The 12,373-nt window shown below is 46.4% G+C and overlaps 1 protein-coding gene across 17 annotated transcripts in view; it reads left to right on the top strand.

Annotated features, from left to right (window-relative positions):
- The window catches only part of LOC103791242 (uncharacterized), a 101,173-nt gene that overhangs the window by 52,335 nt on the left and 36,465 nt on the right, over positions 1–12,373 (top strand). For 11 of the 17 annotated variants that reach the window (XR_013529477.1, XR_013529476.1, XR_013529474.1 and 8 more), the window contains exon 1: positions 1–12,373. This exon is cut by the window's left edge and continues 45,893 nt beyond it. The exons of 5 other annotated variants lie outside the window; for them this stretch is intronic. The gene's annotated coding sequence lies outside the window, so the exon portion shown is untranslated. One more of the 17 variants, XM_078356159.1, reaches the window with a different exon arrangement.

Below are 12,373 nucleotides of genomic sequence, written 5' to 3'. Positions count from 1 at the left end.
CAACATAGCAAGACCCCATCTCTACAAAAAAACTTCAAAAAATTTTCCGGGTGTGGCTGTGTCCCCCTGTAGTCCCAGCTACTCGGGAGGCTAAAGCGGGAGGATCACTGGAGTCCCAGAGGTCAAGACTGCAGTGAGCCACGATCATGCCATTGTACTCAAGCTTGGGTTTCAAAGTGAGACACTGTCTCAGAAAAAAAAAAGCTGGAGCTTTTGTTTTCGCATTTGTAAAAGGTAAATGATATTATCTCCATGGAGTTACTGTGAGGATGGAAATACAATTATTTATTTTCCCTCTTTTTTTAAGAAATACAATGAGATAGGCATAGTGGCCAGGTGAGGTGGCTCATGCCTGTAATCTCAGCACTTTGGGAGGCCGAGGTGAATGGATCACCTGAGGTCAGGAGTTCAAGACCAGCCTGACCAACATGCAGAAACCCTATCTCTACTAAAAATACAAAATTAGCCAAACATGGTGGCACGTGCCTGTAATCCCAGCTACTTGGGAGGCTGAGACAGGGGAATTACTTCAACCTGGGAAGCAGAGGTTGCAGTGAGCCGAGATTGCACGCCAGCATGGACAACAAGAAGGAAACTCCGTCTCAAAAATAAAAATAATAGATAGGCACAGTGCACAAGACAATGTCAGGTGACACCTGCGCCACTACTTAATACCACTTTGAGTCCGGACAGACAACGTAGGTCTCTGTGCCTCAGTTTTTCCACCTGTCAGATAGGAATCATATGAGGATGCTCTCCTAAGATGATGCTCAAGGCTAAATAATGTTACCCACGAATGAGACTAGACAAGGACCTCCTGCATTTTAAATACTCTTCCCTTTTGGCTGTTGTCGTTACTGTTATTATTTTACTAACTGGAGTGCTTTCTAGCCTGCAAAAAAAGGATCTGAAATTTGTGAACAAGACCGTTACTCCTTACCAACTGATTAATAACCCCAATTTTTCTTTTTCTTTTCTTTCTTTTTTTTTGGTCTGGGAGAAAGAGGTGGAAAGGCAACTTTCCATATGCATTTATGTATATATGTACATATATATGTTTGTATGTGAGTATATATACATATAATTGCATTTTAGGTTTTGGGGTACATGTGAAGAACATACAATATTGTTGCATAGGTACATACGTGGCAATGTGGTTTGCTGCCTTCCTCCCCATCACCCTATATTTGGCATTTCTCCCTATGTTATCCCTCCCCAACTCCCCACCCCATGCTGTCCCTCCCCTAGTTTCCCACCACAGACCCCAGGGTATCTTGTTTCCCTCCCTGTGCCCATGTGTTCTCATTTTTCAACACCCACCTATAAGTAAGAACATGCAGTGTTTGATTTCCGGTTCTTGTGTCAGTTTGGTAAGAATGATGGTTTCCAGGTTCATCCATGTCCCTAGAAAGGACACAAACTTATCATTTTTTATGGCTGCATAGTATTCCATGTTGTATATGTGCCACAATTTCCCTGTCCAGTCTACCATCAGTGGGCATTTGGGTTGTTTACAAGACTTCATTATTGTAAAGAGTGCAAAAATTAACATTCGTGTGCATGTGTCCTTATAGTAGAATGATTTATAATCCTTTGGATATATACCCAGTAATGGAAGTGCTGGGTCAAATGGAATTTCTATTTCTAGGTCCTTGATGAATCGCCAGTCTTCCACAATGGTTGAACTAATTTACACTCCCACCAACAGTGTAAAAGTGTTTCTATTTCTACACATTTTCTCCAGCATCTGTTGTCTCCAGGTTTTTTAATGATTGCCATTCTAATTGACATGAGGTGGTGTCTCAATGTAGTTTTGATTTGCATTTCTCTAATGACCAATGATGATGAAGATTTTTTATATGTTTGTTGGCCTCATGTATGTCTTCTTTTGTAAAGTGTCTGTTCATATCTTTCACTCACTTTTGAATGGGCTTGTTTGTTTGTTTCTTGTAAATCTGTTTTAGTTCTTTGTAGATTCTGGTTATTAGCCCTTTATCAGATGGGTAGATTACGAAAATTTTTTTTCATTCTGTTGGTTGCCAGTTCACCCTAATGATGGTTTCTTTTGCCATGCAGAAGCTGTGGAGTTTGATTAGGTACCATTTGTCTATTTTGTCTTTTGTTGCCAATGCTTTTGGTGTTTTAGTCACGAAGTCCTTGCCTATGCCTATATCCTGAATGGTTTTGCGTAGGGTTTCTTCTAGGATTTTTATGGTGTTAGGTCTTATGTTTAAGTCTTTAATCTGTCTGGTGTTAATTTCAGTGTAAGGTGTCAGGAAGAGGTCTAGTTTCTGCTTTCTGCACGGGACTAGCCAGTTTACTCAACACCATTCATTAAACAGGGAATCCTTTTCCCATTGCTTATTTTTGTGAGGTTTGTCAAAGATCAGATGGTTGTAGATGTGTGGCCTTGCTCTGAGGCCTCTGTTCTGTTCCATTGGTCTATATCTCTGTTATGGTACCAGTACCATGCTCTTTTGATTACTGTAGGCTTGTAGTATGGTTTGAAGTCAGGTGGTGTGATGCCTCCAGCTTTGTTCTTTTTGCCTAGATTTGACTTGGCTATGTGGGCTCTCTTTTGGTTTTATATGAAGTTTAAGGTGGTTTTTTTCCTGTTCTGTGAAGAAGGCTATTGGTGGCTTGATAGGGAGGGATAGTGTTGAATCTATAGATTACTTTGGGCATTATGGCCATTTTCATGATACTGAATCTTCCTGATGAATACCATGGAATGTTTCTCCATCTGTTTGTGTCCTCTCTTATTTTGTTGAGCAGTGGTTTGTAGGTCTCCTTGAAGAGGTCTTTAAATTCCTTGTTACTTATATTCCTAGGTATTTTATTCTCTTGGAAGCAATTGTGAATGGCAGTTCATTCTTGATTTGGCTCTCTTTAAGTCTGTTATTGGCGTATAGGAATGTTTGTGATTTTTGTGCATTAATTTTTTATCCTGAGACTTTGCTGAAGTTGCTTATCAGTTTCAGGAAACTGTGGGCTGAGACGATGGGGTCTTCTAGATATACAATCATGTCGTCTGCAAAGAGAGAAAATTTGACTTCCTCCTTTCCTATTTGAATACGGTTTATTTTTTTTTTCTTGCCTAATTGCTCTGGGTAGAACTTCCAGTACTATATTGAATAGAAGTGATGAGAGAGGACATCCTTTTCTAGTGCCAGATTTCAAAGGGAATGCTTCCAGTTTTTGCCTATTCATTGTGATACTGGCTGTGGGTTTGTCATAAATAGCTTTTATTATTTTTAGATAAGTTCTGTCAATACCTAGTTTATTGAGAGTTTTGCCTTCTCTGCATCTATGGAGATAATCCTGTGGTTTTTGTGTTTGGTTCGGTTTATGTGGCGAATTATGTTTATAGACTTGTGTATGGTGAACCAGCCTTACATTCCAGGATGAATTTTCTTTTCTTTTTTTTTTTTTTGAGACAGAGTCACACTCCCCCTCCAAGGCTCAAGTTATTCTCCTGCTCAGTCTCACGAGTAACTGAGATTACAGGCACCCACCACTAGGCCTGACTAATTTTTGTATTTTTTTTTCATAGAGACGGGGTTTCACCATGTTAGCCAGGCTGGTTTCAAACTCCTGATCTCAGGTGATCCACCCACGTCGGCCCCCCCAAAGTGCTGGGATTATGGGCGTGTGCCACCACCCCATCGCATAACCCCAGTTTCTTTTTACCAACTTTGATTACAGAAATTGGCATGACTCCCAGATTCCCATAATGCAAATTGTCCTCCCAATTATAACTGCTAGTTTATTTTCATCTAAGAAAAACAAAACAAGGCAAACAAAAATTGAAATGCTGGTCCTTTCTGTGGACAAAAAGATAAGAATGGCCGGATGCAGTGGCTGATGCCTGCAATTCCGGCAATTTGAGAGGCTGAGGTGGGCAGATCAGTTGAAGCCAGGAGTTCGAGACCAGCCTGACCAACACGGTGAATTCCCCTCTTTACTAAAAATACAAAAATGAGCAAGGCAGGGTGGCATGTGCCTGTAGTTCCATCTACTCAGGAGACTGAGGCAGGAGAATCGCACAACCCAGGAGGCGGAGGTTGCAATGAACAAAGATCATGCCACTGCACTCCAGCCTGGGCAACAAGATCAGAGCGCCATCTCAAAAAACAAAAAAATGTAATGTGACTGCTATTTTCTTGTTATAATCACAGAGTTCATGTGGAAAAGCTAAGCAATATGAAAAAATACAGAGTTAAAGTTATAAAAAATTACCCCACATTGGATCAGCAAACTTTTTTTTTTTTCTCTTGAGACAGACTAGGTCTTGCTATTGCCCAGCTGGTGGGCAGTGGCACAATCACAGATGCCTGCATCCTCGACCTCCTGGGCTCACTCTGTGCTCCTGCCTCCCAAGGAGCTGGGACTACAGGTACACACCCCTACACCAAGCTATTTTTTTTTTTATTGTTTTTGTAGAGGTGAAGTCTCACTGTGTTGCCCGGGCTGGTCTTGAACTCTTGGCCTCAAGTGATCCTCCCACCTCAGCCTTCCAAAGTGCTGGGATTACAGGCATGACCTTATCTAGAGACTGGGTCTTTACAGAGGTTATCAAGTTAAAATGGGTCATGATGGTGGGGCCCTGATCCCATATAACTGGTGTCCATACTAAAAGGGAAATTTGTTGCCAGTAAAAGAAAAAGAAAGAGTAAAATATTTTTTTTTTTGAGACAGTCTTGTTCTGTTACCCAGGCTTGAGTGTAGTGATGTGATCATAGCTCAATGCAGCATCAATCTCCTGGGTTCAAATGATCCTCTCACCTCAGCTTCCTGAGTAGCTGGGACTACAGGTGTGTTCCACCATGTCCAGCTAATTTTCTGTATTTTATGTAGAGATGGTATCTCACTATGTTTCTCAGGCTAAACTTGAACTTCTAGGCTCAAGCAATCCTGTCTCGGCCCCCCAAAGTGCTGGGATTATAGGTGTGAGCCACTGTGCCTGCCCAAAAATAAATTTTCACACAGAGACAGACATGCATAGAAGGACAATGGCCACTATAAGTCAAGGGATGCCTGCTGTCCCAGAGCCTCCAGAGAGAGCCTGGCCTGCAGACACCAACTACACTTCCGGCCTCCCAATTGGGAGACAACAACTTTTTATTTTATGTATTGATTTATTGAAACAGGGTCTCGCTCTGTCACCCAGGCTGGAGTGCAGTGGCATGACCTCAGCTCACTGCAGCCTCATTCTCCCTGGTTCAAGAAATCCTCCCACTTCAGCCTCCAGAGTAGCTTGAGATCACAGGAACATGCAACCATGCCTGGCTAATTTTTTTTTCTGAGATAGATTCTTGCTCTGTCCCTCAGTCTGGAATAAATTGGTGTGATCTCAGCCTACTGCAACCTCCACCTTCTGGGTTCAAGCATTTCTCCTGCCTCAGCCTCCTGAGTACCTAGGATGACAGATGCGCACCACCACACCAGCTAATTTTTGTATTTTTTGTAGAGAGGGTTTCACCATGTTGGCCACGCTGGTCTCGAACTCCTGACGTCATGATTTACCTACCTCAGCCTCCCAAAGTCATAGGATTACAAGTGTGAGCCACCACTCCCGGCCTTGTATTCTTTCAGTAGAGATAGGGTTTTATCCTATTGGCCTGGCCAGTCTGGAACTCCTTACCTCAAGATATACTCTCATCCTCCCCAAAGTAAAGGGATTACAGACATGAGCCATCATGCCCTTGGTCATTCATGAATGTGTAATTAGGTTTTGTCCAGGATCAGAGGCTCATGCCTGTAATTCCAGCACTTTGGAAGGCTGAGAAGGGAGGGTTCCTTGAAGCCCAAAGTTTGAGGACAGCCTGACCAACATGGTGAGGTCCCATCTCCACACACACACAAATATTAGTTGAGCATGGTGGCATGCACCTGTAATCCCAACTACTCAGGAGGCTTAGGTGATAGGACTGCTTCAGCATGGGAATAAGAGGCTGCAGTGAGCTATGATTGTACCACTGCACTGTAGCCTGGACAACACAGGAATTTCCCTTCTGTCTTCAAAAAAAAAAAAAAAAAAAAGTCGCTGTTTGATTTTGTGTTTCTGTTGTTGTTACTGTTGTTTTTTGAGATGGAGTCTCACGCTCTACCTGGGCTGGAATGCAATGGTTCAATCTCGGCTCACTACAACCTCCACCTCCTGTATTGAAGTGATTCTCCAACCTGAGCCTCCCGAGTAGCTGCGATTACAGGTGTGCACCACTACCCTAGGCTCATTTTTATATTTTTAGTTGAGATGGGGTTTCACCATGTTGGCCAGGCTGGTCTGAAAGTCCTGTCCTCAGGATATCCACCCTCCTAGGCCTCCCCAAGTGCTAGAATTACAGATGTGGGTCACTGAGCCCAGTCGATTTCATGTTTTGGCTGGGTTGGGTCTGGTAGGTGTATGGTTAATAAACCAGGTCTTAATTTTTCTAGGCTACCGGTGGCTTGGGCACACACTGACAGCAATGTTGTGGGTGGTGACATTGGCTTCAAAAGTGGATGAAAACAAGATCTGGTCTTGTTTTTTCACCCAGACGGTGTTGACCAGCTGACCTAGGAGATAAAAGGACTGGTATATGAGGCCATGTGTACATCCTGGGAAAGGGGATGCCAACTGCTGGGACCCCAGCCCCCCTGCCACCAACCAGCCCACCCGGCCAGTGGCTCTTCCATGTTTGTTACAGCCTTTGAGAGGTTTGCTATTCAAAGGAGGATGAATTAAGGGAAGTACAGGGCTGGGGCACAATTCTGTTAAACATGATAAGGAATATGCTTCAGTTAAAGAAAACCCACAGCCAGACATGGTGGTTCACGCCTGTAATCCCAGCACTTTAGGAAACCTAGATGAAAGGATCACTGGAGGTCAGGAGTTCGAGACCATCACGACCAACATAGTGAAATCCCATCTCTACTAAAAATACATAAATTAGCCAGGTGTGGTGGCATATGCCTGTAGTCCAGCTACTCGAGAGACTGAGGGCTGAGAATCCCGGGAGGTGGAGGTTGCAGTGAGTCGAGACCACACCATCATACTCCATCCTGGGTGACAGAGTGAGACTCCGTCTAAAAAATAAAAGGAAAAATAAAATGAGAAAACCAGGCATGGGGGTGCATGTCTGTAATCCAAGCACTTTGGGAGGCTGAGGTGGACAGATCAGTTGAGGTCAGGAATTCAAGATCAGCCTGGCTGACACGGCGAAATGTTGTCTCTGCTAAAAATACAAAAATGAACCGGGCATGGTTGCGTGTGCCTGTGATCCAAGCTACTAAGGAGGCTGAGGCAGGAGAATTGCTTGAACCCGGAGGTGTAAATTGCAGTTAGATGAGATTTCACCACTGCACTCCAGCCTGAGGGACAGAGCAAGACTCCCCTTAAAAAAAAAAAATCAGAGAAGACCGAGATATCTGCAGATAATGCACCGTGTCACTTTCCCTGTGCACTTTTCCTGCCTCTTGGTAGACAGTTCCTAACATCACCATGAGATCCTGGTGAAGGAGGGGTGGATACTGAGGTTGCTACAGTTTTATGAACCATTTTTCCCCAGAGAGAGATGCTCATCTTCTGTCAGATTCCTTTGAGTGTTTTGCCAACCCCTGCTGTGGGAGGTTTACCCTCAGGGCATTTCTCCATGAAGCCACCAGGTGACGCCATTGCCGTATAAATGAAACAAACTGACCCGACATTAGAAAATGGTGTTCTACTTTCTTTGAGCTGAGTGGGGTGGGTCAAACCTGTAATCCCAGCACTTAGGGAGGCTGAGGTGAATAGATCACTTGAGTCCAGGAGTTCGAGTCCAGCCTGAAAACATGGTGAAACCCTGTGTGTTTTAAAAATACAAAAATTAGGCATAGTGATGCACACCTGTCATCCTAGCTACTCAGGAGGCTGACACAGCAGAATTGGTTGGGAAGCAGAGGTTGCAGTGAGCCAAGTTCGTGACTCTGCACTCCAGCCTGGGTAACAGAGTGAGACTCCATCTCAAAAAAAAAAAGTGTTCCTAAGGACTGAGAGGGGAAATTGAGGCATGCAGACTGGAGTTGCGGTGGGGCTTGGTGAGAGAATGGGTTCAAGTAACCTGTGAAGAACTCTCAGAAAGTCAGAGCAACTTAAAAATCATTTATTCTACCTCCCACTTCCACATTTTCCAGATTTAGAAACCAAAGCTGAGAGGCAGGGGGATAAGTATCCCAAAAGCACCACGTTGGTGGGGAGCAGGGTTGCCAGAAAAAACACAGGACATCCAGTTAAGTGAGAGTTTCAAACTCTCAGTGTATGTCTCAAATAATGCACAAGACTTAAACTAAAACCTTATTTACTTTTTGTCTTCAAAGGTAACTGGGCATCTGTATGATGATTTGCTAAGTCTTACAACCCTCATGAGGGTAAAATGAACATTAGAAAAATACTTAAATGTAATAAGCAAACATGCAAAATGAGGGCAACTCTTTCCCAGTTTGCAGACAAGGGAACTGCACGTTAGGGAGGGGACTTGCCCCAAAGCCACCCTCACAATCCTCAGAGTCAGGATTTGAACCCAGTCCTGATTCCCGAGGTCTCAACTTCACTGTTGTGGCCAGGAACACCCCCCAGTCCCACTCGTGTGTGTGCATGTTCTGTCTTGAATATGACCCTCTCCCCATCGTGTAAGTGGGTGCTTCCCCTCCCTGACATTGACGGACTCTGTCTTCAGCAGGCGCCTCCTGACCCAGCAGACCCCCATGAGCCCAGATCCCTGGGACCTGGTGGCTGTCCTTATCACATTCCTTGACTCCGCATCTTAGAATCCAAGTCTGACCCTCTTCAGGATCTGCAGCTGTGTTACAGGAAAGGGGATCCGATCCAGACCATAAGGGAGGGTCCTCAGATCTCGTATAAAAAGCAATTCAGCATGAGTCTGTAAAGTGAAAGCACAATTGTTTGTTTGTTTACTTTTTTTTGTTGTTTTGTTTTGGTTTGGTTTTGAGATGGAGTCTTCGTTGCCCAGGCTAGATAGAGAGTAGCGGTGTGATCTTGGCTCAGTACAACCTACGCCTCCTGGGTTAGAGAGATTTTCCTGCTTCAGCCTCCTGAGTAACTGGGATCACAGGTGCATGTCATCACACCTGGCTAATTTTTATATTTCTAGTAGAGATAGCATTTCACCATGTTGGCCAGGCTGATCTCGAACTCTTGACCCCAGGTGATCCACCTGCCTCAGCCTCCCAAAGTGCTGGGATTACAAATGTGAGCCACAGTGTAAGTTTATTCTTTCCTTAAAAAGCAAGTTTTTTAAAGATGATGATGAAATAGTTACTCCATAGAGCAACCCAGAGGGCGCTGGTGCCCATCTTTAGGGTCATTTCTTCATGACATGCTAAATGAGGGCTAGACTATTCATGACTCCCCTTTTATATATCTTATAGGGAAACTTTCTGATGTTGCCATGGCATTTTTAAACTGTCATGGCGCTGGTGGCAAATGTAGCAGTGAGGATGAGCAGAGGTCACTCTGGTCATCATCTTGGTTTTGGTGGGTTTTGGACTGGCTTCTTTACTGCAGCCTGTTTTACTGGCAAGGTCTCTGTGACCTGTAACCTGTGCTGCCCTCCTGTCTCATCCTGTGTCTCAGAATGCCTTCACTGCCTGGAAATGCAGCCCAGTAGGTCTCAGCCTCTTTGTACCCATCTCCTTTTGAAGATGGAGCTGCTGTGGTTCACATGCCTCTGGCAGCTGGGCTCCCCGGGATCTCCTGATGTTCTGTCCCCTCCGTGCCTAGCTCCTGGGTCCCTCCACCATCGCTGTCTTCCTGAGCAACCTGCCTCTGAGTTTCTTCATCACCAAGAAGAGGAATCACTGTTAGGTTCAGCTTTTGGGAAAAAGACGGACCAGGCAGGAAGTAGGGAGGAAGACACAGGCCCTGGTGTGGGCGATGGGGAGGGCAGAGCTGAGTGGGATCTGGCGGGTCTGGCTTTGTTCTTGTCTCTGCGAGTTGCCCATTGTGCAGGCCTGCCCCTCTCCTTCCCCATCACATTGGACGGCGGCTCTTTCTTCCAGTGTTCAGACCCCAGGCCCTGGGTCAGATCAATGCCTTTCTCTCCTGCACCCCATCAGTCAGCAGATTTGCTTGGCGTCATCTTAAAAATGCATCCAGCAGCAAGGCCCTGGCTCACTCCTTACTTCCGCCCCAGCCTCTCTCCACTTCCAGTCACAGGAGACCTGTGTGAACTGAATTCATCGCACCCTCTGCTCAGACCCACAGCGGCCTCATTTTCCTCATTTTGAGCCAAAGGGGCCCCACAGTGGCCCACCTGGCCCACCCTGAGCTGCCTCATTGACTCCAGCCTCACCTTCCACCCGTCTCCCTCCCTTTCCCACCTACCCCATCCTCACACCTGCCTGATGTTCACACATCTCTCCAGGCATCTGCTTTAGCTTCTCTCCGCCTGGACCACCCTCACTCCAGAAGACCCTTGTCCCCTCCAGCACCCCCTGCAGTCAGGGCCACCTTCCTCACCATCGTTCAGCAAGGACACGGCCCGCTCTTCTCTCCTTTTATTATCTCTCTTCCTTGGCCTGTTCGGGGTTCATTTTTGCTGTTCCCCAGCACTTCCCACTTCCTAAAGGGCCCTTTAAGAAGCACCTGGCAGGGGCCGATGGCCTTGCTCTCCTTAGACTAGAAGCTACACGGCAGCACAGCACACTCTTTGTGGCAGATTCAGTATCTCGTTAGTGCTCAGCATGCAGAAGGTGCTGGACCAGTGTTTGAGAACTACAGAAGAAGGGAGGGAGGGAAGAAGAGTAGGAAAGAAGGGAAGAAGGGAGGGATGGGGAGAAAGGAGGGAGGGGATGAGTGAAAAGGAGGGAGGGAAGGAAAGCTAGGAAAGGGGAGGACAGATGGAGGGAAAGAAAGAGTTGAAAGAGGAAGAGAAGGAATGATGGCAAGGAAGAAAGGGAGGTAAAAAAAAAGGGCAGAAAGCAAGGCAGGAGAGCAGAAGAAAGGAGTAGGGAAGAAAAAGGTGGGAGGGAGGGAGGGAGGGAAGGGGGACAAAGGGAAGGAACTTATTTCCTCTCTAGGCCCAGCTGTCTCAATGTCCATCTGTCACTTGGCCAGCCTCCTGCATGGCCTCCTCCGGGCACAGTGACTCATGCCTGTAATCCCAGCACTTTGGGAGTTCGAAACAGGTGGATCATCTGAGTTCAGGAGTTCTAAACCAGACTGGTCAACATGGCAAAATGCCATCCCTCTTAACAAATACAAAGATTAGCTGAGCATCGTGGCAGGCACCTATAATCTCAGCTACTCTAGAATCTCAGGCGGGAGAATCACTTGAACCCAGGAGGCAGATATTACAGTGAGCCAAGATCGCACCACTGCACTCCAGGCTGGTAACAAAGCAAGACTCCATCTCAAAAAATAACAAAATACCTTCTCCAGGCAGCTGCCTTCTGATGATGCCCCTCCCCAGTTAAGCACAGACCCCGAACTCCTGCCTGACCCTAAAGTGCCAAGTGACGCTGCGCATGTACTCCTCTGGCCACACTGAGTGTCCTCTTAGTCATGCTGCTCCTTCTGCCTAGGTGTTTGCTGTCCCCTGTCTCAGAGCCTTCACTCCCTCTTCCCGGCTCCATCCCCTCATCCTCTGCCTGCCCAGCACCCACCTCCTGGCCATTTAACATGTAGCTCAGGTTTTAATCACAGTACTTTAGGAGGCCAGGGGCAGAGGGTCACTTGAGTCCAAGAGCTTGAGGCCAGCCTGGGCAACAGAGTGAGACCCCACAACTCCACCAAAAATGTAAAAGGAAGAAACATGTAGCTCAGGCATTACCCACCCAGGTAGCCTTCCTGATGGCGCCATACCCAGGTGGGCTCAGGGGCAGCCTCTGTTCTCTGGGCATCAGATGCCTCCTTTCTGTGGCAGTGGTCCTGGGTCAGCTCCTGTAGGAATCCAGGCACAGGATGATGGTGGATGGATCAGGACTGAGGATCAGAGATGTGGAGAGGCAGACAGCTTTGGATGCAGTAGGCAGGATCAGCGGGATTTGCTGCAGGGTGACTGTCAGGGTGCAGGGGAGAATTCCGGACCAGCTTTGTCTTTATCTCTCTCTTCCCTCCAATCCCAGGAGAGCAAACGAGGCAGAAAGACTTGTGGGCCCGACTCACCAGCTCTATCCTCAGGAACTCAAGGACCATCAAGTTCCATGGCTGGGAGGGAGCCTTTCTGGACAGAGTCCTGGGCATCCGAGGCCAGGAGCTGTGTACCTTCTGGACCTCTGGCCGCCTCTTCTTTATGTCGCTGGTGTCCTTCCAAGCATCTACATTTCTGGTTATGTCACTCTAGTCTCTATGCTGAGCAGGACTGGGGAAGGAGTGTGGGGCTCAGGAGGTGAG

This window comes from Callithrix jacchus, chromosome 18 (assembly GCF_049354715.1).
Source record: "Callithrix jacchus isolate 240 chromosome 18, calJac240_pri, whole genome shotgun sequence".
Lineage (NCBI taxonomy): Eukaryota > Metazoa > Chordata > Mammalia > Primates > Cebidae > Callithrix > Callithrix jacchus.
The sequence above is the reverse complement of the archived record's forward strand: the minus strand, read 5'-3'. Positions and strand labels throughout refer to the sequence as shown.